The 26,782-nt window shown below is 38.3% G+C and overlaps 1 protein-coding gene across 1 annotated transcript in view; it reads left to right on the forward strand.

Annotated features, from left to right (window-relative positions):
* Positions 1–23,776: 23,776 nt before the first annotated feature.
* Positions 23,777–26,782, forward strand: part of SLC6A15 (solute carrier family 6 member 15) — a 41,673-nt gene continuing 38,667 nt past the window's right edge. The window contains exon 1 of the mRNA XM_061454671.1: positions 23,777–23,821. The gene's annotated coding sequence lies outside the window, so the exon portion shown is untranslated. The remainder of the gene's footprint in view (positions 23,822–26,782) is intronic.

The following is a 26,782-nucleotide window of genomic DNA, read 5'->3' on the forward strand; positions in this document are numbered from 1 at the left end:
GATTACATACATAGAGACTAAAGAGACTGCAGTGGGCAGCAAGGAACAGACCTCAGCCCTGCCACAAAGTGCTTCCTAGGGACCAGAGCAGAGGTTGCGTTCCTCAGAAGCTTGCTGAGGGACTGAGAGCAAGGGCCGACCTTCAACAACCCAGCTGACAGAAAGAGAGGGGTGTACAACCCTTGCAGCTTTCATTTTTCAATTTTCTCTGTTTCAAAGATGGATGTCTAGCTTCAGAATGGAATTTCCATTCTCACTTTACCCAATAAACTTTCGATTTTAAAAGTTTTTAGGTCCGTGTGGGGAAATCTGAACATGTCTAAATCAAGCTTTGTTAGCCTACTAGAAAATATATTAAAAAATATAGATATAAATATTTATAAATAAAAATATAAAAAATATGACACTTTTACTAGGACTATACAAAAAGTATAAATAACAAGAGGTCAAATGTTGTAGGACAAATATCTTCTAGAGAAAGCCAGAGCCTTCAAAACCACATAGAACTGGTCAAATATGCAGTGTGTCTTGCACCTTAAATATTGTCAAGACTGTGGCTTGCGCTTGCTTGGATAAAGAAATACAAGCTTGCTCATGTGCACTTTTGCAGTGTGAAATGGTCTAAGAATGAACAGAAAAAACACTGTTTTTCCATTTACTTAGAACCTAAGTAATTAGTAATAAAAATATTTCAAAAGGACAAGAACCTGCAAGAGTGTTAATAAAATAACCCATCTTCTCTTTCTTTGCCTGAACACACATCTTAAAAGACTTTTCTTCGCAGAAAGTCCCATAAATTTGCACTGGTTTATGTAATATTCTGATGATCAATATTAATTTTATATGGATAGGGGTCAAAAAAACCTTTCGTTCTGTATAATCAAGATAAATATCTGCTGCCATTTTATAAAATGGCCTACAGTTTGTGCTCATGCTGTTTTGTGGGAAGAGCATGCTGCTTTACCACAGCCCTTTCACCACCATGTGTCTCTGAATTTCTATTTGCACTTTATGCACATGCCACCTGCAGCACGTTTGAGAGGAAGCTATGAATTGAAAAGCACTTTAGTAAAAAGATTTATTAAGCTAATGCATGGATTGCGTCATTTGCCCTTTGGACCAATGGCTATGAACAAAGAAGGGGAAATAGGACTTCACCTTCCTTGGATGCTGATATAAGTATTGGCCTGTAATTTGTAAGATTCAGTGCTTTTGACCCAGGTGATCATCAGGTGAAAACAGAGCCCAACGGAGTGGAAGTATATGGAAGAACAGACTGAGATAAGTAGTAAGGATGGATAAGTATGCACATGAGATAAACATAGCGATTCTCTTTTTTTACAATGCAACTTTAGAAATACAAGTTTCATTCTCTACCTTTTCTTTCTCAGACACAAAAGGTGAGAAATAAAGGTGTTATCAGAATTTCGTAATGAAGTTGGTATAGTTATCTGATAAAGGCACCAGATACAGTTTTCCTGTAGACAGGAAGGTGAAAAACTTAAGTGGACTGAAAAAGAATTTCCCTAGGCTGTCTGTGTGATACTGTGAACAGTATTTGCAAATTACTGTTAAAAACAGAGGGGCATTCAATATATCAGGAAACCCTGAACCGAGAATTAAAAATTATGTTGCTAGTGAGCTCCTATCAGATTTCTGTGGGCTAAAAGACCTAATTTTGGAGGGTCAGGCAGCAATATTCTTGCATAAGAAGTGCAGCACAAATCTATTTCATTTTGCTCTTGATGAGAAGCCAAGACCACCAGGTTGTCTATACAACCTGGAAAACCTTTGTGCCAGTGAAGCACCAAAACGAACTTAGCCCCTGCAGTTCTGACATGTCTGCTAAATGGAAAACGAAAGATTAACAGAAAAGTTTCCAGAGTCAGTATACCTCTCATATGTCTCTTTTTGCTCTAGCTTCTTCTTCATAAAGGTTTGTTTCTCAGTCATAGCTCAGCTCCTCTGCATAAATGCATTATAACCCATGCTTCAGTCAGATGACCAACAGAAATGTAAATGTAGCATTATTATTATCTGCTTTATTTTTAATTATTTTTCCCTGAGGTCTTTCAATTTAAATAATCAGAACTTGCAAATGATGGGGAGTCAGTGAAAAATGAGTATCTTCCTGAAGCCAATGCAGCAGGACAGCGTGTGGGTCAAGAGCTGAACCAGATCTTTTTAAACCTACTGCCCTCTTACAGGGAATCAGACTTTTTCAGGTATATTGTGAACTATTTATAAGAAAGTTTTTTTCATCCAAGTCTAGGGTCTTACACCCTGCTATTTATCAGCTATATGAGCACCATGAGCTTTTTTGTTTTTCTTCTCACTCTTCCTCATACTGCCTCCCCCTCCTCCCCCCACACCCCTCCTGCCATTGCTAATCAACACATAGCCCTGAAAAATTGATTTGCAGTAATGGGCAAAGTGGCAATTTTTCTGGGGCCTTTTAAAAATAAGGTATCTGTAAGGTTACTTACAGATTACTTCCATAAACTGCTTTGAGCATTAGAGAAATGAGGTTATTTTCTTAGGTACATGCATTTCTTCTAGCATTGGCACTTACAAATCAGCCAAAAAGAAATTTAGTGTGCTGCATAACAGTCAATTTTCAAAAATATGGCTGTGTTGCTACTCATTCCACAGATTCCATCAGTTTTAAGATTCTGTTATTTCTATTTAATAGAATCTCACAGCATTTTCTGCAAGATAATATGTAATAAAAATTAAAATTTATGTACGTTACCTATGGTTTCTTTTACATTCCTGTAACTTAAAAATGGCTTATAATTTCTTTACTTTACATCTTCCAGAAATAACCACATAGCAAGTGACTCATGGGAAATATTAGTAAATACGCCTGAACAAAAAGAAAGTAAACTTGATGAAATACTAGCAACATCACTGCAAAGAAATCTCAAAATTATGCTAAATCCAATCTGAGAAAAGACCTCCTGGGTGACAATCTTTATAGGTCTGATTCTCACCAGGACTTCCCAGATCTCCAAATAGGGATATTTCCTGTAGCTACAGCTGAGCTTAGTTAGTGTCACGTTCTGATAAAGGATCAAGCTGCTCCCACGTGGCAAATTTTCTGGCCCGGACTTAGGCACCTGAAGTGTCAAGATCCATAGTCAAATGAATTTATTTCCTCCTCAAGTGCAGCCTTTCTTCTGCTCCAAACACAACTGTTTTTTGCAGCCCTGTGATCCACTATCCAGATGGACCTGATAAGTAGCATCCTGAAGGAGAGAAAGGAGGTGTTCGGAGCTATTGGTGGTGGCTTCCCAGCCATCAACCATGGTTCCCTCACCAAATGAAACAGGATATAGCAGAGTGCATAGCGCCTCAAAATTTAGTTAAGAGGTAAGTCAAGGGGTATGGGCTATGATGAAGAAATCTGCATTTAAAAATGACAATTTATCACACGCTGATGTTTGCCTGGGATTTACAAGTTGACATAATCGTGTACTCATCAAAATGTACTATTCCGTGACTCAAAATGTGGCTTACTCTAGGCTTATTCTAATGTTCAGGTCAGAGCAAGTTTTGACAGTCACATAAGTCAGCTGAATGAGATGGGGAGGAATGAATGAAGAGGAAGAATACTGTAACTGTTAAACAGATAGCACCAGCACAATTATTGAACTTTACAGAGGAAAAAATATTAAATAGTGATAGCTGAATATCCAGATGAATTCAACTATAAAATAGTCTTAACAGTTAGAAAATTAGCCTTAAAGTCATATATACATATTGAAATAAGCCTCTTTAACCTGCAAGATTCTAAAATCTCTTATCTATCTGGCTGATCAGATAAAACTGCTTTTTTTGAGGGATTCCTCAGCCCCTATGAACTTGCCATTTTTTTCCAACTATTTATGTTGTTCCACAAGCTCTGGTCTAAATTGAAAAGTTATTTTAAGATAGCATGTTAATACCTTTCTCTTAAACAGGAAGCTGTAGCAAGCTGCTGTACTAAAATTTTCTTGGTAAGGGATGAAGCTAAATTCAAGAGCAACATACTGCAAGGACATGAAGTTAGTGGCAGTGTTTCTGACAAAATTGCTATCTCAGTCCTATGTATTTCAACATGAAAACAAAATTATATTGAAGTGGTAATACTGTTTATAAACATAAGTTTGGGTTGTGTTCATTCCTTTCTCTTATCAATTTTTACCTCTCAGAGCACAACTCCAAACATGGATTGATCTCAAACTAATATTTCCCACTGCCTTTCTTACTGTAGTTATTAGGGCATATGGTGTAAGTCTCAGCTACGGAAATGAAAAATAGATTCTTTGGAATGTGTCAGGCTATTCTCTGAAACCAGTGTTGACTTCTGCCTTTCTGCACCCTTTCAAGTAATGATTTAGTTTGGTTTTGTATTTTTTGGCATGCTCAATATCTGCTCATGTTTCTTTGTTTTAGTAATAGGATGCTACTGAGACATGAAACGTTCTAGAAATTACATGGCAAAGCCATCTGTAACACCTAGAATATAGAAACTATAGAGGCAGCTTGGGTTTCTAAGCATGTACAGTGAAATATTCCCTTATTTAGATTTTCAGCAGAGGTATGCAGAATAGATTATGCTTTAGACAATTAAATCTTTGGCTATGATTCTCATACCTAGACTGACTTGGTCTGTGATTGTTGGCAACTCATACTTGCTTTATGACAACAGTGAAATAAGAAGTTCTGAATATTGTTGTGACTCAAAAATATAAAACTATGTAGAAATGCTTAACAATATATATCATAATTATCTAAATTTTCTTTAAAATGCTTGAAAGGAATATATATATATACAGCATAAATGAGAATTATTCTGCTTAATATACAAGAATGTTTGTCCTTTATTACTTATTTACCTGCACATTGATCTTTCAGAGCCGTAAGTGCTTCTACCTTTGACTGATTACTTCATTTGTTTCTATCACATCTCTTGCACGGAAGCTTATAATGAATAATAGTACAAACTTTGTAATCCTACACTGAAAGATTGGAAATTATAGTGCTCGTATCAGAGATATATAAAGAGGTATATAAATGAATTTGAAGACAATACATTTCAGTGCAAAAGGGTGTTTTATTTGATGTGGAATTTTATTACTCTTAGTCAGGTATACGTTTAATACCCTAAACCTGCATCTTATATTAATTTAAACTATTAAATCTGGTGAATCTTTCTGGGCCAAGTCCTTAACCACTTTGCAACATCTTGCTAGTTTCAAGATCTCTCAAATGAGCATGAGTTATGTTTGGTCACTTTAGACTCCTCTAACACCAAATATGAATATAAAATATAATTTGACAGTTCACACGTATGTGAAACTCAAAATAAGATAATGAATGATTTTTTTAAACCAGTATGAAACTCATAATCCTTTCATAATCTGCTGATTATAGCTCTGTGCCTTCTTTTTTATCAGCAAGGGAAAGTTTATAGTATGAGAAAAAAAAAATAAATTCCACTCTACCAGGCTCAGGAACTGAAAGCAAAACTCAAAGTTGAATGGAGACTTGCAAAGAAAATATGTCAAGGAAAACTAAAGAAAATGCCTATGTTATTTCTTAGTTATCCTTTGAGGTTTCTCTTCAACTGCTTCCCTTCACTGCTAAGCAAAACTACTTGGAGTGAGTACTGGCATGTTGTAAATGTGCTATAAGTGGTGCACATAAGGTTGCATATTGATGTTTGGTTTTTGTATTTACTATCATCATCTTGGTAGGGAAATCTCTATGAGTAAGAAAAGGGATGCATGTGTGTATGAACATGTGTGTAAACAAAGAAAGAGACCACAACAGGAACCTCACTGCTGCAGGTGGCTGAGTCACAACAATTGCTCCACTCGCTTTTGGTAGGATTGCCTGCAGATATCATGCCATGGGTAACTGTGGGCTTGCTGGTGTTCACACAGATGGCTGCCTTGCCATGAATCATGGTGTAATATGCAAAACACAGTAAAGTCATAAGGAAGGTGTGATACTTACCCAATCAAAAGATGCATGCTTCGTACATGCAAAGGGTGTTTAGGTTATAAGCTTCAATTATATTTGTACATGACACATCCTTCTTCTTCCAGTGAAGACCTTTACAATTTATGAAATTCTGCTAAGTAGCAGCAATAATAACAAGGCGGACAGCATATTCATAACTTGCTATGATTGCTCTTCAGTGTTTGAAATAGTTTGAAGCATATGTCTAAAGAATATACTTCTTGATCATGAAAATCTGTTGCTAATGGAAAATTTTGTTGTTCCCTATACCTGAATGTATGTAGTAACTGTATAGCTGGGTAGTATCTTTAGTATCTTAATATGTTTCTATAAAAAGTTAAAAAGCAGCACTCCTATATTGTTAAACCACTGTCAAAACTTCAGAATGACATGGTATTTTTTCCCTAGACCTCAGATCTCACTCTCTTTAACCCCCCTAAACCTGCAAATTTAATTCTAAAATAATCTGTGGCATTGTTTCTCAACAAACACTTACTAAGCTGTCATTAGCAGAACATGCTGTATGTAACCATTTTGATTTGAACTTTCACTAAATTTCACAGATCAAGTTAGAGAAGAGGTTGAACATCAGGATAGGTCTTTGAAAAACAAACGGTATAATAAGCAGAGAAAAGAGAATGAAAGAGAAAAGAATGAGTTAGGATGAACGGGAGGAATAGGTATCCATCTGGCTTTCTGCCAGATGGAGCTGTATCAGAAACCAGTTTACTCTTGCTACCAAAATGCACAGCATTAGCCAAACTTAAACAAACCTTCAGTTATGGAAAGCAGAAGCAGCTGAACTGAATTAATTAGTTGGGAGGGAAAAAAATGTAAAGACAAAAAGCTCTTTCATCCAAGCTAAGACATGCAGAGCAACATGTGATGCTACACTGAACTTTGAACATAATGAAAAATTCCTATCAAGGTGTTAAAGGAGAAAACGAATCCAAAGCTAAATGAAATATTTAGATGCATTATGATATTTTTCATGAAAGCTTAAGATTGCTGGAGTTGATGTGAAGTATTTCACTAAATTATAGCTTTAATGAAATGCATGTTTTAGCTGACACATTTCAGTGAAAAAGTATTGAGTCCATATTACTGCTTTTATCATTGCTGATGTTTTTTCTTCTTCCTCTTTTCTCTCCTCCCTCTTTTCTTTTCTCCTCACTCTTTCTCTCCACGCTCATTAATATCTGAAAATATCTTTTATTTTGCCATCTCCATTACAGCAGGGATCATCTGGTAAAGGATTCAATTATCTCCACTTCTCGTTATCTGCATGCACAGCCATGACATGGTGGCTTTTCTCTGCCTCTGCATGGGTTTGAGTATCAGTGGGTTTTGGAGGGAAAAAATATACATACTCTGACTTAAATTTTAATATCTTTTGGCCAACAGAGACTTTCTAATTAATGCTTTTTTATTCTGTTTTCAGGCTTAATTAGGCCTGATACAAAACAACTTGTAATTGCTAATGAAGTGTAAGCTTCCCAGTTCTTACAATGGACCTTAGAACAGATGCATTTCACTTTTCTGCTTGAGGATAATTATTTAAAGAAACATTGTTTTGTGAAAATTTCTGAGTAGTTAGAATTTGCAAACTAATTTTTGCAAGCATATCTTTTGCCTGCAGATGTCCTTGTAATGAGGAAATACAGCTGTATGTTTGAAATTACCTAAGCCAAGAATCAGTTCCTTTCTCAAGTCTGCAGAAGAGAAATTCTTTTTCAGAAGTAACTTCAAAGGTTTCAAACTTCAGTTTTGTTCTATATTAGCACATCCCAAATTTTCTGAACTTTGGGTATTAAAAAAGTTCCAGCATTCAAATGTATTTCTCATATTTTACAATGCAAGAGCTATATTAAAGCTAGGTTATATTTTAAAAGGCATTGTGTCATCTTTAGATGACTTGTGAGCAAAGCATAGAATGTTTGTTGTGCTTCACATTGCATAAGCAAATAAGTGCTCTTCTCCCACATGATCTGAAAACCTGGGTGAGGTACGAGTGATTGAGTTTTAGGCTCAATACTTAAACATATTATAACATTCACACATACATTGGCTTATGATTTATAGCAACGCAAAGAACTGCATAATTTAAAAGTTTCTTAAATGGAAGGACTAACTTTTAGTATTTTTTTTTTTAGGTATCATTTTAATTCTTTCACTTCTGAGTTGGTTTATAGCCATGTCCAAGGAAGAAGGACCAGATTATTTCTGGAAAAGGAGGCAAAGTAAAGGAAGATCCTGAACAGCTGTCAATAACTTCAGGGTGCCAAAGATGTCAACTTTACAGAAACACAGGAATTGTTTACTTATCTAAGTCTATGGCCAAAGAATATAAGAACTGTTATGAGCCAGTGGTGGGCAGACTTAGGTGAGGAAGCTGACTATTTTCCTTGGAACAAGGAAGGGGACATTGTGTTTGTTATCTGCATTGCAGAATGGGTGTACCCTGGCAGAGCCCTTGTCCAGGATCTTGAACATCGCAGCTGAAAATTAAATTCTGGACCTACCTTCTGGTTATCTTGCATCTGAAGGACGATGTATCCAGTTTGTCAGTGCTTTTCTACTCCTCTAATATTTTTATTCAAAAGGTATAAGACTGGGCTTTGAGTAATATCTGGTTCATTGGTGAGTAAATGTGGGGTCATCAGGGAGATAACCTCCTTTGCCCACTGTCCATGCTTGCAAGGTCTGCCCATCCTGTTGTGGATTGCCTTACTCTGCCCAACAGGTTTGAAGCCTGAGACAGTCTGTCGTGGTCCAGGTTTTCAGCATAGATAACAGCGGCAGTAGGTTTTCCACTTCATAACTCGATGGTAAACTGACAAATAAGAGAGAAGAAAAAAATGACTGAATTATGTATTAGGAAAATATAGTATATTTGACATACAGAATGTGTCCTGCTCTCTACACTCTGAATACTGAGGTTTTTATTTAAATTAATCTTCATAAGGAAAGCAAGTTCAGAGGTTTCTGTGGTGAGATACCTGTACCCATTTTAAATACTAAATGCACCTGTTTTTAGCTTATTGGTCAATCCAGTAATTTGAACAAGTGATTGAATAATGTTTTCATTTTACGGTCATCATTGTTTCACCTGAGATGTCACAAATAGTATGTTTTCCCCTATGGGAGTACTCTCCATGCTATTATCCTAAAGTGATATATCAGCCAAAAAATTTCTTTCTCAGATAATAAAACAAAGAATGTGTAGTATCAAAAAAAGGATATGTTTTCTCAAATGTAGAAATGGTTAAAAGATAAAAAGTAATCTGTGCTCATATATTAGACAATCTGAGTAATTCTCCAGTGAGAGGAAAGCAATTTTAATGTATTTCTATAATTCAGAGGCACAGCTCTATTTCAAACTGATAAAATCATGCTTTGAAGTAACTTACGTGTTTTTGAAAATCATAGCCAAAAGCAAATACCTATTGTCAGGAGAACAGGATTATATCCCAAGAGAAATGATTGTAATCTATATACCAAAATATGCCAGAGGAATGTACAGCCTCACTGCTGGTTTCAGACAATTTTACTTCAAATTTCATCTGGCACCAATCCTCCTCCCCAGTTGCTTTCAAGAAGACTTTCTCCTGCTCCACAGAAAAAGAAATAAGTGAACAATAAAACAATAAGTGGTACAGTTTATACTTAGTCTAACAAGATGAAGAAAGTAAATAATTTCTGCATATTTGCAAGTTATGACAACATTTTAAATTTGACTTTTGTGTAGCCAGAGGTCAACATTTATGACACACAATTAGGAAGCTGGCAGGATATCATTCTCCTGATTATATATAACAGATATAATGTCATTCAATATATACCCTAGAAACTGGCATTAGCTGCTCAGTTAAGCCAGGCCAATAAAAGAAGCAAATATACAATTAAGTAGATTTTCCTCATGCTGTGTTACCATCGCTCTACTCTGTCCTGGTTTTAAGTTGCATGAGAGTACACTTGCACAGACACTGAAAGCGCATAGCATTTTACGAAGCAGGGTGAGCAAGGCACCACTTTATTCTGATGGCCTTTTTAGAAGGCACAGTCTCTCCATGACCCCGGTAGTTATGAGTAGAAATATGCTAGAGGAACACACAGAGTTCCAAATTCGATGCCACCCTGGAGTAGTTCTCTCCATTGATGATGCTACATGCCATGATTGATCTGACCATCGACTGTTACCACGTGATGCATACAGCAAATCAATATTTTGCGTAGCAACAGCACCTTGTCAGTCCTACTCTTCACAGACAAGAGTGAGTGTTGGTGGACCTGACAGATGGATATGCATATCTTTCCCTCTCTCTCCCTGTGATATATGATTTATCTGTGAGTGTGCATATATATACACACATAGATATCCATATGTGTATCTTCAAACATGGGCAGATGGAGCTCAACTAGCCTTGTATGGTCTTCCATCTAAGAGAAGGACACTCTTACAAAACCTATGACCTGAGGACTTTGCTGTCACCATCCTAGCTCGCTAGGCCGTGGCAGTTAAACCTCAGGTGTAAAGCATGGGGCCAGTTCTGCGCATGCTGCTCCTCACCTGAAAAATCCAGTGCACAGGCTGGAAGGGCTCACTCTCGTCTGTATGGACAGGTGAGGGTCGAGTAGGCAGGTGACAAGGTGCATGGGAAGCTGCAGATCCAATCTTGCATGCAGGTGGACTAGGGCATGGGTTGCTCGAGATTGCCCCAGGAGATGACAGTCCTGGTAGGACACTTCCTGATTGCCTAAGCTGCCTTTTTTCAATCAGATTTTCATATCCCGCATGCCCTTGGTCATCATGCTTGTAGTAAGCGTGGGTAAAATCCCAAATCTTTGCTCGCGAAGCCAAACCATCAATTTGCGTATGCTTTTTTAGATATAGAGAATATATACAAGCTCCAGTAAAAATATATATAATTTTATAGATGTTATCTGATAAGAACACCTACCAGCCAACAAGAGTTAACTTTTGAAGCTATTTTCATGTTAGTTCATTCTTTGTAGGATGATTGATCTGATCGCTGTAAGACTTGCAATTAAGAAGCAAGTGGTATGATGATGAATAATACAGTCCCTATCCCCTTAAGTATCCCAAATGTACAGTCATACTCTCTATTTTACCCATCATAAAACAAACAGTCTGTTTGCTAAATTAAAACACTACATACTAGATTACTGAATCATTTATTTTCAATAAACTTGAATTTGAGCCACAGGTGTTCCATTTTATATAGAAGCATTTCATAACCATATTTATTTATTTAAAGACTTAATTTCATCACATACAGTTCATAATTTTCAAAGTTGTTACATTTTAAACGCATTCGTAGAATGATAACCTTTCTTTTGCATGTACTCTCAGGATTTACCAGCCTCTCACGCTGTGAATTCAGATCTATTATGTTTCTTTTTATTTCTCCCTTTTTCTGCTAATCTGTGAAAAAACTAGCAAAATTGCTCATATCAGGCATTCTGCACATAATAGGCTGGTGTGAGGTAGCAAGAGGTCTCTTTTTCCCTCCTAGAACATAAGCTGTTTGAGTATGGGTTTCACAGTGGTGCATCCAAATTCATTTACACAATTTTTCCAAAGAACATAATAAAGTCTGCAGGAATTCTGTGATTTATAATCTTTGTATTTCTCACATCAAAAGAGATGGCACAGAAAAGTTTACATCAACTCAGATACAAGAGAGAAAATTCTAAAGAAATTAAACATAAAATCTGCTAAACCACTGTATAGAGAAAACAAGAACATCTGTTTGTGGTTGCGGTTTTGTGTTTGTTTTATTTTTTAATAAACTTTACAAATAAGCAAAGCTAAAATGGCTGAAATCACCTTTCTCTCCTCTAACCCCATTTTAGCTTTTAACTGAAAAGGCCAAGCCCTCAAGTATATACTGTACTGTAACTCTACCCAAATTTAAAGGAGCTCGTCTGGTGAATATATACAACAGATAATTTGTTCTTTAAAATACAAGGTTAAATTCTACTGGTGCAGAAAGTTATTAGGCTAAAATAGTAAGATTCAAATTATCTAAGGTTTTTAAGGCTTTGTCTTTAAACTTTTGTTTTCAACAGTTGTCTTTATGTATTAAATGTCTGTAATCTTGTTAATTAAAGTGCTTAGCAAAATATCTTGAGATAAAGAAAATAATTACAGAAATTCTGACTGAAAAATTCTCTCATTTGTGAAAATCCTCAAATGAGCACATAATTTCTATTGATGAATAAAGACTGAAACATGGCACATCACGCTTACATAATAGCGTGAACACATGTACGTGCATATTTGATTAACCGGATACCAGATTTACTAAACCAAATCACCTTCTTCAGTATAGTCCACCCTTAGCTCTTCCACTAAATGCTGAATTAAGCCCTTGCTGCTGCTTTTCCATGCCCATCATTTGTGCTGATCCTTCAGCGAGTGCTATACTCATGCATGTAGGAATCTAGCTGCCAAAATAACACAGCTCTCAAGCTGCCATTATGAAGTATGTAGCAAACCTCATCCTACAACCTTCTGGCATGTTAATGGTCTTACTTGTTTAGCAAGAAACTCTGTTATCTGTTCACTTTGTTCCAGCTTTTGACAAATTTATGAAGAGCTTTTGGAAATACATAATCCTCTGCAAAAGAGCTGGAAAAATGCTCAGTTTAATTTAGTAGCATTTATCAGTTCTACTGGTTAATATGGCTTTAACTCTGCCCTCAATCTGAATAAGCGCCACCCTAATTAAAGACTAAATTTTGATTATGCACAACCTCTTTATTTTTACAGGTAAAAGTATTTGCATAAAAATTATTTGCATGCTTTTTCAATGGGATCTCTTAGGAAATCAAGATTATTTTTTTTTTTTATAACAAACCCCATCCTTTTCATTGATTCAACAATGGCACCAGCAATACTATGTAGAAAAGGCTTGTTTTGCAGTGCCTTGTGGTCCCCATTTATCATGTCCACATAAGAACACTGCATTTTAAAGATAAGAGACCAGGAAAAACAGCTTTCTAAGTGGTGCTTTCATGTGAATCCAGCATTAATTGTCTCTTTGTATGTATTCACAATAGATTCATTACTTCGGACATACTATTTTTGTGAACAAAACATGCTTGCAAAGAAGCTGTCTGTCTAGTCATACACTTACCCTCAACAAAGATATCAAGCTTGCCAAACTTCCTCAGCCTCTAACTGCAGCTGACTTCCTCAGAGATTTTAGCTTAAAGCAAGCCTGATGCACAAAGCTCCATCCCTGGCAGTGCTCAAGGCTATGTTCGACAAAGCCTTGGGTGTCATGGTTTAGTGTGAGGTGTCCCTGCCCATGGCAGAGCGGGTGGAACTAGATGATCTTAAGGTCCTTTCCAACCCTAACTATTCTATGATTCTACAATTAAAGCGCAGCGCTCACAAATGCCTTGACTGTCTGCCTGAGGCACACATTGCTGCCATGCATGTTCCTGCTTACTTTTCTTTCTCTGGGGAGTTATTTCTTGCTAATTCATACCTGCAGCAAAAGAAAGCTTTTGTTCACACGTACTTACACATTGTCAAGGACAGGGAGACTCTGATTGTTAATTACCAGGGAAATTTTGCCACTGACTTCACTAAGCATAGTATCAATCCCTGCTGTTAGATCCCTGAACCATTTAAGACAGGCAATATCACAAGGAAAGCACATTTACAGAGAATTAAACTCACAGTCCACTCATTATTTAGTGATTTCAGCTCCAGAGCATAACATCCTATACTGCTCTCAGTAGCATCCAGGCTAAATCAACAGCTCTAGGAAAAAGAACGAGCCAGTCAAGACCACCACAAACCCCAAACCCTGGTCTTGCATGCCAGCACCTACAAATTGCACTTGCACCTCTACAAATTGCATTTAAGGCTTGCTTTTGAACCATGAGCCCTGTATAACTGAATGTCTCTCATTTTGAAACTTTTAAACTGCATCATTAGAATGACTCTTCAAAGTCCTTGGAAGAGTCACTATAATTTCAGAGAAAATGTCAATATAATTTCATAGAAAAGTCTCACCTAAGTAATATATGTTCATTAATATTATTTGTCTAACAGTAAAGAAAAAGCAAATTAGAACGCTTTATAAAGAAATCATCCTACAAGAATATTAAATATTTCATACTTTGATTTCTATATTTTACTAGTTGTGGTTTTACAACAGCCAGTGTAATTAACATTATGTGAAACACAGGGAAACTGAAAGACAAGTTAAAATGCTTGTTCAGAAGATACACAGAAAAGTGATTACACCAATAGTAATACAGAAGGTGTAAAATATTATTTTTTTTTATTAAGTAGCACCATTCAGGAGGTTAGAAGGACTAGGAATTTGCTAGAAACTGTGAAGTAGCTTTGCAAATCAGTGGTAGGAATGTAACCTCATTTCTGCCAAAATAAGAGAGGGCGGCATAGGCAGGAGGAGGAAAGCTTGTCTCAGTAGTAAAAATTAGGGAAGAGAGACAATCAATCAGGAACCAGATGAAAAGCAATGACAGAATGATACATAGGAAACATGAGAATGTCTACAAGGCAGGATGACCCTTAGACAGGAATAGAACAGATGAGAAAGAGTCTGATATTCACTACATCAAAAGAGTTGGGTCTTCGTGGTTAGAAAATAAAAATAGAGGCCTGCCCATTGAGCAGATTCAGACTCAATAAAGATTTAAGATACTGTCTGGACTGAAAAGGATTTAAATAGAGAAAAACCATTGACTGCTCTTCATGTCCGGCTAAACAGCTTCCTGATTTCCACTGAAAAACATAATAAATAGCAGACATGGGCAAAATTCATAAAAGTGGGAAGTCAGCAAACACAAGAGTGCTGCTAGTCCAGCAATTCTCTTGTCAGGAATCTGACCACAAGTGGAGTTTTAGGATTTTTGAGTGAGACAGCAAAGACTCACTTGATTATTTAAATTGGTATTTGGGGTTATAAACCCTTCAGAAGTAGAGCCTGCAGGCAGAGTGCTTTTTTTTTTTAAATCCAGATATAGATAACAAGGCTGATCAGAAGATTTAAGGGATGTCCAACTTCTGGGAGGTATTTGCAGGAAAAGGACTCTTCTGAACAGATGGAGTTGATTCTAAGCATGCAGTTAAGGCCAGGTATCTAGCATTAAAGCTGGGTCCTCAGTATTTTTATTTTTTTTTAATCTGAGACACTCAGATAATCAGTCTACTTGTATTTAGTAAAGAAAAGAAAAATTGATAAATGGAGTGGTAATGGATACAGAAAATAAAGAATAGTATTCTAGGAAAAAGAAGATACAAACTGACGAGAGTGACAAGAGCAGAAGCAGGAATGTAGGACAGAGAAATTCAGCTAGGAAACTGGATAAACTCATGAGGAAATAACTAAAGTATCTTTACACTAATGCAAAGACCTCAGAAAGTAAAATGGAAAATCTGCTGGCATAGGACACGGAAAAGAGACAATGTTAAAGATGATATGTATTATTAAAGATGTTGTTCAAAATTTTAATTAAATCACAATTGAGCATGAATAAAATACATTTTAGTTAGAAGAAATTTTGGGGTGCTGGTGGAAGGAATTATTTTTTTTTTTTTTTTGTAATAGCGGCATTGATCTACTATAAGCCTTCAGAACTAGGCACTAGCATGAAGAAAATAATACTACTCGGAAGATAAATACTGAAATCCGTGTCATACACATAGAAACTACAGACAGTTTGGAGAGGAAATACTACCATCTACAGAAAGTATTCCTGAGCAGGACATATGATAGATTTTTATTTTTTTTTAACAAATAATTAATGAAGCAAAAATAGGTCAATATTAACTTGTTTTGGGGAACACTGAAGTCATATAAGGAAAAAAGTGAGATAAAGGATGAGCTGAGTGATCACAAGATAGTTCAACAGAATAATTAGAATGGTTAAGTAATTCTGTGACTAGTGGTTTTAAAGGAGCCAGTAGTAAAAGTTAAGAAACATACTAGGGAAGTTTTTGGGCTTATACGATGAGGAAGTGAAGAATCTCCATAACTAAAATATGCAACAACTATGAAAGCTTGCTTGAGCCTTTAGCAAAATTGGTAGTGTAACTCTTGGTAGCAAAGAGAACTTCACTAATGAGAATGATTAAAACAGAGCAAACCTCAACAATAAAACTTCCATTTCTGTGTACCTGGAAAAGGTGGAGGAAGGAAAAAGCTACATTATTTCCATTCCAGAATACCAAAAGTATTATGCATGATATGTTTTAATACATTTGTAAAAATTTTCTTACCAATTTTCTAAAATTACTAACTTAAGGATTCTTTGCAAGGATTGTAATATGCCTGGAGATAAATATATTTCAGGACAAACTGTGAGACTGCTTGTTTGACTTCAATCTACCTGGACTTGTGTAAAGCTTTCGACAATGTCCCACACGACATCCTTGTCCCTAAATTGGAGCGACATCAATTTGATGGATGGACCACTCGGTGGATAAAGAACTGGCTGGATGGCCGCACACAAAGAGTTGTGGTCAATGGCTCAATGTCCGGCAGGAGACCAGTAACAAGTGGTGTCCCTCAGGGATCGGCGTTGGGACCGGTCTTATTCAACATCTTTGTCGCTGACATGGACTTGGGGATGTTGATTGATGAGAAAATGAACATGAGCAGGCAGTGTGTGCTTGCAGCCCAGAAAGCCAACCATATCCTGGGCTGCATCAAAAGGAGCGTGACCAGAAGGTCGAACGAGGTGATCCTGCCCCTCTACTCTGCTCTTGTGAGAACTCAACCTGGTGTATTGTGTGCAGTTCTGGTGTCCTCAACATAAAAAGGACATGGAACTGTTGGAACAAGTCCAGAGGAGGGCCACGAGGATGATCAGGGGACTGGAGCACCTCCTGTATGAAGACAGGCTGAGGAAGTTGGGGCTGTTCAGCCTGGAGAAGAGAAGGATGCATGGAGACCTCATAGCAGCCTTCCAGTAGCTGAAGGGGGCCTATAGGGATGCTGGGGATGGAATCTTCATTAGAGACTGTAGTGATAGGACAAGGGGTAACAGGTTAAATCTTAAACAGGGGAAGTTTAGATTGGATATAAGGAGGAAATTCTTTCCTGTTAGGGTGGTAAGCCACTGGAATAGGTTGCCCAGGGAGCCTGTGAATTCTCCATCCCTGGCAGTGTTCAAGACCAGGTTGGATGAGGCCTTGGGTGATATGATTTAGTGTGAGGTGTCCCTGCCCATGGCAGGGGGGTTGGAACTAGATGATCTTCAGGTCCTTTCCAACCCTAACTGTTCTATGATTCTATGGTTCTATGATTTTAAAATCTCCCATGGATGACTTGCAACTGAGCATCCTATGCTATTTATTCTTTGCTGTCAGAAAAATTAATTCATCATCAATTTAATCTGTAAAAGAGTCTTTTGGTGATTTCTGAAAATAAGCCTCCTTCTCTTGTCTGCATATTACATTCAGTTATTTACATAGTACTCTGATCTTCAGTAATCGAAATAATAGCCTTCACCTATTGAATTCTATCATGAAAGTATTGATTTATTTAAAAAATACAACTCCAACAACTTTCATGAAAATGTGTCATCTTGGATACAACACACCTTGAGAGGAAACTTTTTTACTCATGCACAGTTTAGAGCTTCTACAATCTTTTTCTGCTAGTATCAGTAAGTTTCAGAAATCTGAAATACTTCCCCTGGGTATGATTTTATTGATACAATTTTACAATTTTATGGTAAGCATGTCAGTCTTTTGGATTCAAATGGAGAATGCAATTTCTTAAATTCTCATAATGTCTCATATAGATGAACATAACACATGGAATCATTCCTTAGTAAGCAGTACTGTTTGTATTATTTTCAAAATCAAAATTCATACGTTTATGGCTACACTTACACTTTACATGATACTTTGAATCTATGTGGACAATATTTTCAATGCCATTTCTTCCATCCCTGAATAAAATACTTGTTTAATTTATTCTGCTGAAGAAATGGTCAAGGTACCATTCCATTAAGTATACCTAAATCTTCCAATTTAATGAGAATTGAACTTCAAATACACATTTCAAAACCTAACTAGCCAAAGCCTCATCTCAGCATTTCTGGAACTGCATTTTTTAATCTCTCCAGGTCTTGCAACGCACTTCGATTTGCCCCAGCCTGGGAAGAACAAGGTGCCTTCCTAATTATCTCCAGAAAAACAAAAACAGTATGTATGTTCAATGGAATGATTCGTGCCCCAAGGGATAAGGAAAAACCTTCTTCAGAATCCTGACCAGATACCATCTCCTAGAGAACTAAAAGCAGCCAGCATGTGCAGCAGTAACAAGCCATTGTGACTTGTCAGTGATTCTGTGCCATTCAGCTAGTGCTCCTCAACATGTTAATTATAAAAAAAAATAAAACAAAATCAGTGAAAATAAGCAACATAAGAGTACAAATGTTTTATGTAATCCTTCTATTAGTGTTGCAGACAAAGCACATCTGAATTCCATAAATAGATCATGAAAGTTTATCCAAACAACCTACATTTGAAATAATTTTTTCAGTTGGAAATGTTCATAAGTGATTTAGAATTACCAGACCATGAAGCTTTTTGGAAAATATGGAAAAAAATAGGCATGACAGCTTCTTGAAAACTGTAGTTAAGATTACAATGTATAATATGTTAAAGAGTTCGCAGTTTAGCTTTATCCAGGATCCCTTTCAGTGTTTTGTAGTTGTGGCTAATATTTGCATAGCCAATTTATTTTTTTACTTGCTGTGCATTTGCTGGGGGGGGGGGGTGGTGTCTTAGCTCCTTTATCCTTAGCCTCATTCTCAATCCACTACAAAATATTTTTTTTAAAAGTTTGTTGCCTTGAAATTTGACTTGTATACACATATATTTTTGTAGTTATTGTATCTGTTGTTTTATATTCAAGAAAAGATGTAGCTGGGTGGCTGCTAGCTTTTTACATTGCTGTCATCAACCTGATTTTGGTGATTTCTAAATTGTCAAAGATACAGAAAATAGCTCCATTATCAGAATTACATCTTCATTTTCCACATTTTCACAAGTAGCATAACAATCTTTATTAGAGATTAACTGCTAAAAAATGACTATTTATGATTGTTCTCTTTGGTTTGGATGCTAATTTAATGTATGTTTTACCTGTAATGAAATATGTGGTTCTCCGAGCATCTGTGATTTGCGTATTCTGCCAATTATCCATTTTATCATTCATTGTTTCACATTTGGAAAAATCTGTAATAGGTTTTTTTGTTCAATAGGTGAGAGAAGGGCACATTTATTCTGGCCAGATTTCTACAATAGCTCACCACTACCAGAATTTAATTTCTCATGTTCTTCTCTACTAGACTGAGGTATACTGACTTGCTAAATCAGCTGCCAGAGTTGCCTAAACATAAATATAAATATAAATATAAACAAACATATACATATACATAATGTGTATATTTAGGAGATAAAGCCTGAAGGCAAGATTTAACTTTTTGGACATTCCTCTCTCAGCATGATAAACACAGCAACGATGGGAGGAATCACATCAGCCACTGTCTTACCCTGCTGTATTCATGCAGCAAGGCCACACAAGACCATGGCTGAGAGATCATTAACATACTTTTATTATAAGCAACGGACAACTGCTACAACCACTTTTTCCTGCAATGCTTTTGCAAAGTTACAGAAATCCTATGCACTGAAATCTTCATGCAACTTCCATTAGAAAACAGAGAAAGGAGGAATATGAGATATCTTAGATACCCCTTGCCATGTGCCACTGGTATACTCATGTGATTTTTCAACTGATTTTTCATCTTATCTTGCCTAGATGTTAGTCATTTCTGTGTGCAGTTGTAGAAATGTTTTAGTCGTCTTCTCAACAGACTCCTTTACTTTACATATAACAATGAAGTTATACACAGAGTAACAGATGACCCACATTTTTGACATGGAAAAAGACGTATCTTTCGATAAAGACAGCAAAAAGTAGCAAATCTCTTACATCTATTAATATCTTAGAAAATATTTAGAGATGAAAATGTGAAAAACTGAAGAAGCATAGCCAGACTTCAAGGACTTCATCATTACTGTAAAATGTATAAGCAGCTAATGCGGCTTACAGGTTCTCACAGTACTAGACAATATGCCAGCAGATCACTTGCTATATAATCATTGCCTGATATTTCTTGAATCACAGTGGCTTCTCATCTGATCCAAGTAGCTCATCACTCATCAAAGAACAACACTGAAGTCTACAATATTTTTTGTAGATTTGGTAAGAACACTTGGGAATACAACTATTACACTTGCTTGTCCAAGGAAGTCTGCTTGTGCCATCAGGTTGTTCTACAGTGAGAAGCATTGTAGGGTCAGACTGACCTGCTGTCCTGCCTGAAATTTTCTCATTTTGAAGGATAAATTAAGTTAGATATAAACATCCAAGATTGTTCTCTCTCTTCTATGCAGCAGATCCCACTAATGCACTGAGAAATGTGATTGCAATTATTTGGACTTATTTTAATAAGCTGAAAAGCTATTCAACTGTCCAGAACTGGAGTTCCAAAGCTAGTTGAGAGTTTGGACTTGCTACTGACTACATACCTTACTTACTGAGGGTTTTTGTCTGTAGCATCTGCATGATTACTGTGCCTCAAATTGTATTTAAAATCTGTAGAAATAAAGAATTGGCGCAAAGCAGTCTTCCAGAGACTTAGGTCATAGTGGTACAGCTGTAGCAGAGTAGTTAAATAGCATAGTCGATTGTTACTGATGTAACTCAGCTTACCATCCACAATATTCTGAATCACAATACCTTAAACTAAAATTAAGTGCTGAGCTCATACAGAGACAAAGAGAGAAAATAAACAGTAGTGACAGATTCAAAAGGTGCAAGATGCAATACTATCTAATTCCACATTTAACTGGCATGTGAAAAAGTGCCATTTACATACACTGAGAATATTAACAAAATTTTAATACAAAAGGCCTATTTAACAAGAAACTGTAATTTTTTATTGAAGCACTATGCAACAGATTTGATGGAGAAGTCCAAAACACCGAAGGGTTCTGTCCTGAAAGTTCAAGCCCTGAACTATGAATCTGAGGTATGATTTTTAATCAGTAAAAAAGAAAATTCTTTATGATTGTTTCCATTCTAATTAACTGGTGTATACTGACTCATATTTACTCCTGTGTTGCTATGTGCTTCTCCACTTCATTATAATTACAAGAATGCTACTCCTAACTTTCACCTATTACTGAATGGCACACCATCAATCTAGGGAATACAAACAGTTCAGGTCAGAAGATGCTTTTAAGGAACTCAATACATTATTAAGGTTGCAGTTATTCAATAGTTAAAATAGGTATAAAAGTATTTTTATTAAGTGGCTTATTTTATATATGTTCACTTCCAGCAAAACTATGAAATAAAGTGCTCTATTTAAAATCTCTATGCAAGCGACAAAACAGTAAAACCTAGTAGAAAAGTAAAACTGGCATAACTTCTCTGTGCATTTTTTAATCTAAAGTTTTGACAAGGTAGAGGTTTTGTACCTCAGCATCTCAGCTTTGCTTTAGGATGTTTGTTGTCATGCTGGCATTTCCTGCTTTCCTTGTTTCTCTCTGTCCTCAAACCTTCTGGGTCACAAGCAGAGACACACTGAGAGTCTGATCAGCAAATGAAGCTTTCAGTGTGCATGTGTATAGGCCCATAACTCGATGTTAGAGAATGATAGCTCAATCTTGTAATAGCTAAATCACAACCCTTGAGTCCACCAGTGATTTCTTCTTTTTTTTTTTTTAAAGGCAAAAGTTACTTTTTCCATCACATTTTTGTCATTTGTACCCAGAAACAAAAGTGGAAATCCTTCTCTTTGGAAGTGGAATTGCTTTAACAGTTTTGAAGCTGAAATGTCTGCACTTTGAAGATTAAACCAATGTGAAATTTAAAGATGGTTATTTCAAATACCAATAAACCTAATTAGAAAAGATTAGAAAGGAACTGAAAGCACTGGAGTAAAAGACACAAGAGCTGCAGTAAAAATACCCCAGTCAATCTATTCTGAATGTAGATCGCTGGTTTGCAGAAAGTCTGAAGGGAAGATTGCTACTGGATGCTTATCAATGTGGTATTTTACATTGTACTTGAGGAACTGCAAATTCCTCAAGGAACTGCAAAAAGCTCTAAGTGACTGATGATATGTTTGATGGACATTAAAAGTTGCATGATACCTTTCCTTTGTTAAAATTAGAGGCAGCAAATAATCGAGAACACAATTACAGATATATGCTCATCAATAACTGCATACAGAATTCGGAGAGATCCAGGAATGACCTTTTGCTGTGTCAATTAACTATGCAGTCATGTGATAACATTAGTAGTTAATTTACTAAATAAAAGTATCACTCATAATCTGCCAATAGAAAGCATAAATTCTTCCTCTCATTAGTACTTACTAGAAAAGAAGTTTAGTTCACAATTGGAAACTTACACAAGATAAGCTCATTTTAACTGAGTTCCAAATCATATTCAGTCACTATGTGCAAAATCTGTCATTTACAGGACCATTTTTACATATAACTGAAATGCATTGTGGAAATTATTATTTAAGTCTACTATTGATGAGAAAATCACCATACTATGTTAAAATGCTTTCGATAATGTAGCAGAAATACAAAAATAAGTTTGCATCACAGCTTTCTCAGTGAAATATGAAAGAAATGTAGGCAGACTAACTTCGTAACTCTGAAGAAGAATTGCTCCATGATTCACGTGGTGTAAGAAAGTTATGTATTTTTATTTGGCATGTGTTGAGATTTAAGCTGCTGCGATAATTATTCACAGCATGATCATTAAAACCGTTCACTCAGTTCCATCGCTCCTACTTCCATCAAAGCTAACATGCCTTTCCTGCCTCCCTGACGCCCCTTTGAACAGCTGATTTCCTCTTCTACAAGCCGTTCCCTCTAGCCAGGATCCATCTGCCTTTTTCAGTTATAGAAAAATGCCAGTAAAAGAAAAAAGCCGGTAGAAGGGCACGGGACAGACTTCATGACAGGAAGTTTAGGGGAGCCGTTTACGCGAAACAGCATCTACACGAGGTTGCAGCAGCAGCCAAGGTATGGCTCACAAGACTTGTGCCCCATCACCACGGGTATTGGTCGGTGCTCTCCATCCTCCTCTCAGTTTCTCTCCACCCCTTCACTCTCCAGGATGGCCCCCACCACCACGCCGCCGGCAGCGCACAGCCCACGTGCGCTGCACACGGAGCCCGGGGACACGGTGACTGCCACGCGTCCCGGCGGCGGGAGGGGAGGGAAGGAGGAAAGGAGGGAGGGAAGGAGGTGGCTGGGTAGGGGGCACCCGCAGCGTCGTAGCGCGGCCGCCGGGCTTTTGGCGCGGCGACGGCCCTGCCATCACCCTCTTTCTATCGCTACCGCCTCTGCGTCTTCCCCGCCCGCAGGCGATGCTGCCACTGCTGCAGCCGGGGGGAGGGAGCGCTCCTCCCTGCGTCAGGAGGTGCGGCTCCCCGGGCCCGGCGCTGCCCTCCCCTTTCCTCCCTCTCTTGCCCCCCCCCCCCCCCCCCCCCCCCCCGCCGCCGCCGCTTTTTATGTCTGTCTTTAAACGCCGTCGCAGCGAGGGTTGGACACATGTCCCTGCTGCCGCCTGCCCGTCTCTGAGCCCTGTACCCTCACGGCCCCGCTCGCTGCTCCGTGCCCCGGGGGGTACCCGGGCCCCCCCTTCTTTCCTTCGTTCCCACAGCTGGCGCCCGGCGACCCCCGCGGGCAGAGGTAAGCGAGGAGAGCCTGGTGGCCGCCGCGACCCGCGCTTCCCCAGCACGGCTGTGCTGCGGGAACAGCACCGCCGGCCCTCCGCCTCCCGTGTGTCACCGGGGGGGAAGGGGCAGTATGGGCCGGGCGCGTGGGGTCCCTTTCTGTCCGGTGTCCGCTGCTTTCCTGAGGGGTGGCTTTCCCAGCTCCCCCACGGGAGGCTGCCTTCGCCCCGGCAAGGAGACAGCGGCCCGTGTTAGACAATAGCGAGTGCCCCGTGGTAGCTGCCCATGTGTTAACCAACTCGGCGGTAGGTTAAAAGGATGTACGGGGCTGCTTTTATAATAATTAGAATTACTGAGGGGAGGCAGGGAACTTGCATCCTGTTGGTACCGCGAGTGACATAAGATTCATTCATCTCCCGCGTGTTGGGTGAGGCACCTTGGATGTACGGGAAACTCGTGTTTCGGGGGAGCGCCGCTTTCATGCTCCTCCTAGCGCGGAGGGCTCGGGGCTTGCTGGGAGTAGGGCTCGGCAGGGCGCTCCTCTAGATGAGGGAGCGGGAGTACCGCCAGTCATGCCGGGAGGGGTCCGCGGGCTCCGTGTGCCAGGGAGGAGGGAGCCGCAGCTGGGCGAGGGCTGCGGTAACCGTGTCCGAGGGTTGGGCGGAGGAGCAGAAGGTGGGCGAGGGAGACCTGCGACCCCTCGGCACTACCTTGTTGCTCCGGGGACTGGGAGCCGCCCGGCGGTGACTGCCGGTGTCTCCCCTCTCGCCGCCGTCACCTCCCTTCCCGTCCCCTCCTTTCCCTCCGCCACTGCATCACTCAGCAGCCCCGTTGGGCTGTTAGTTGGTGCACCCTGGTGTCAGCCATGTTTGGGTGGGTATGGTAATGAGGACCTGCTCTGAACCTTTGTGCGTCTTGGATTTTTCTGGTCAGGATTTAAATGTTTCCAGAGCTCTGTGTACTACGGCTTATCCGCGGGGTTGATTGACACCTACAGTTTTCTCCCAGTGATTCTTATCCTCTTTCAGTTTTCTTACTAATTGTTCTTATTTGCCATGCCCATATTGGCAGGTATTGCACAGATTTTGCTAGTATTAAAGTGAACTAGAATTTCTTTGGAAGGCTCTGCTTTTGTTGTGAAAGTAAATGAGATGATTGAAATACGTCTGTATAGTCACACTGATCTGCCACATGAGAGGTTGCCACTGGAATACTTTCGTTTAAGTGAATTGCACTTCGTTTTATTTGTAAAAGATGTAGTCAAGACTTCATCCTCATCAGCCATTTTATTTTCTGTATGGTATTGCTACATAAAAAGCTCATTGCTGTAGTATTGATTTCTAAGAGAAGCCTAATAATTTTTAAGTAGCATGTCACCATCAGTGTGTCAGTGTGACATGCTATAGGACAGGGATCCAAATCTCGTTTTCCCCCTCCAAGGAAAAGTGTAAATGAATCTGATGTCACGTACATGTGCACTGGTTGTATCATGCAGACAGCTTACTCCATTTGATTAAAAAATCATGGCAACATACTTTTTTCCCTTCTGTTTAGTAGCGTGTTTCCTGTTATCATCAGCTCATTAAAAAGCAAACTTTAAAAAATACCTAGGAAAGATTGCCTAATTTTGTCTTAGTTAATCTACAAGATCTCGTGGTTTACACATAGACCATGTTAAGATAACAGTAGCATTACAGCCTGTGTTCAGTGCGTATCAGACACTTCCTTTGAGCTCAGCTCTGCACTTCAAGCACAAAAAATTTCATTGATGTTGATCTGTGCATGAAAATCCAAACCATTTCATAGCTGTTCAGATGTACCACCAGCAGTGAAACTGAGTAAGTGAAATTGCTAAGACATCTTGAAATGAGTTTTGCAGCATAAGCCGATTCCTTTTGACCTTTAGTATCTTGTCATTCTTACAGTTTTCTTTTTTCTTACAGGCAAGCAAGCAAAAAAGTAATGGTGCAGATGAGAACCATATAGATTGAACAACTCTCTTTGCTGTATATTGCAAAAGCCTGTACGCACATGACTTAAAATGCCGAAGTTCTCAGAAAAGAAAAAAGCCCTACAGGTTATTCAGAAACAGAGTCTACTAATAACAGCTATGCCTTTTGGCATAAATGCATTGTTAAGATATATTGGAGTAGCTGCTGCTCGTGTGGTATGGAATTACATCACTTGAGAAGTATTAGTGGTAGGAATCTTTTGTGGAAGGCAGATTTTTTTTGTTGTTTTTTTCTTTCTGAAATTCTCATGTATGCAACCCGAAGCGTTCACATCAAGGGCACGTTCACCTGTGTTCCCTGCTACTTTCCATTGTGCTGTTTCACTCATATCAAGGAATAATGCTCAAAAGAGAAAGTATCTGTTGATTTTTGAAAGAACATTTTTGCTCATGTAGTTTATAGATTGTCATGGCAATGGATTGTAGAAAATGGAAATGCCAGTAGCAGCTTTTCCATGTGACTTTAAAGATCTCTGAATTCTTGTTAACAGAATAACTTTGACAGGTGGCAGCTTAAAACTTAAGCAACTCCATTCTTTATTGAGATTTGATTCAAAATAACCTTGCTGTTACACAGGAAATGTTCTTGAATAATTTAGGAAAAAGGTTATCATTGGTAAATAATAACTGAGCACTATTCTACTGAAGATCTGATGCACAAAACCTGACATGCCCATACAAAGTAGTGTGAAAGAGTAGTGGTAACTCCCAGAACAGTTGCTTTAGGTAATGGCAGTAACTGGGCTGAGCTTCCCAGAAGCCTTCACTGAAATAGATATCTTCATTTTTATCCTTCACTCTTAAGACTAAGGGTTCTGTATTTTTTTGTATAGGAGAAATGCAAGAAAAGTTGCATAATACAGTGTAGAACAATGCCTTGAGTCATGGTGCCAGTAGCCTGTTTTCCACTGCAGGAAAATATTTTTCTGCTGCTGGCAAGTGATACTATTTTTCATATTTCAAGTG

Source organism: Pezoporus flaviventris, unplaced genomic scaffold, assembly GCF_033815535.1.
Source record: "Pezoporus flaviventris isolate CSIRO_AGI_PZ_B2104156 unplaced genomic scaffold, CSIRO_AGI_Pfla_v1 ptg000016l, whole genome shotgun sequence".
NCBI classification, from domain to species: Eukaryota; Metazoa; Chordata; class Aves; order Psittaciformes; family Psittacidae; genus Pezoporus; species Pezoporus flaviventris.